The sequence below is a fragment of the Mobula birostris genome, chromosome 4 (genome assembly GCF_030028105.1).
Source record: "Mobula birostris isolate sMobBir1 chromosome 4, sMobBir1.hap1, whole genome shotgun sequence".
NCBI lineage: Eukaryota > Metazoa > Chordata > Chondrichthyes > Myliobatiformes > Myliobatidae > Mobula > Mobula birostris.
This window is the reverse complement of record NC_092373.1, coordinates 209000344-209001471: the sequence shown is the minus strand read 5'-3', so window position 1 is coordinate 209001471 and position 1128 is coordinate 209000344.

The following is a 1128-nucleotide window of genomic DNA, read 5'->3' as shown; positions in this document are numbered from 1 at the left end:
TGCTGGTTCTTTAACCCGTCACAGGGTACGTGACACAGCACATACACGACCTTACAATCCTGCGGTAGCTCCGAGTACAGGCAGTTAAACGCCACGCACAGGTTGCCGTCGCCCTGCAGAACCGAGCCAGATGCATCACTACCCTGCCATCCACCACACCACTCAGTCCCGCCCTCACCTCCACACCCCCTTCTCCTCCACCCGATCCCCGCCAGAGATTGCGGCAAATTCGCCCTACCCCTTCTTCGAGTACCGTACAAATCAAAGTCGGGCCCAGCCACACGCTAGACCCGTTCCGCCGTCCCGTGGCGACAGCCGGTTGCCCCCCCCCACCCCCACAACCCCCTGAGCCTGCTAGGAACAGACAGCGGCAAAGTACGACACAGCCACCGTGACAGAGGCACTGCCGTGCCGCGTCGCCCGGCAATTGGTCTCTCTGAGCCTCCTACCCACTTCTCCGAAGACAGGTGGCATTCGATCAAGCCATCCGCTCGGCAGGCTCCGCAGTCCCGCAGCAGCACCCGGCTTATTCGCCCCTAAACCTGCTACCACCTTCTTCTTATACCGACAAAGACCCTGACCCAGCCACACGCTCGGCTGGCCCTGCACTACCTCGGCAACCGGGAAATCCACAGCCCCACCCTCGCGAGACTGGTGTAGCCCACCACTCCCAATACTCCGCCGAATGAAGCCCGCGGGGCGGGTGTGTGAGGTTCAGGGAACTCGTTTACCCATTTACCCGTGTGTAATTAGTTAACCAAGTCTGCTTCAGAAGTCCGGATACGGGTCGGATTTGCCGTCTGCTGCCGGCCAGGAGTTCCAGAGCCCCGGCCGCAGGTGTCAAATTCGGCCGCCCCTTTGACACATGCAATTTCTGTACGGGGGGATTGGCGTGGTTCCTTGTAGGTATATGGGGAGGCGGTTTTCACGACCACCTGGGAGTGGCCTCCTCAAATCGATAACCCGGCCCGCGGCATTTACGGCCGGATGTCAACTTTGCCCTTAAGAATTTTCGGACGAATTCCCACTGGCGGAAGTCCGCATGGGGACTGATTCGGAGGCCTCTGCCGGCTGGGGGTCGGCATTGAGGTGCCCCCAAGGTCGAGCAGCTGCCAGGGCTGCCGACAG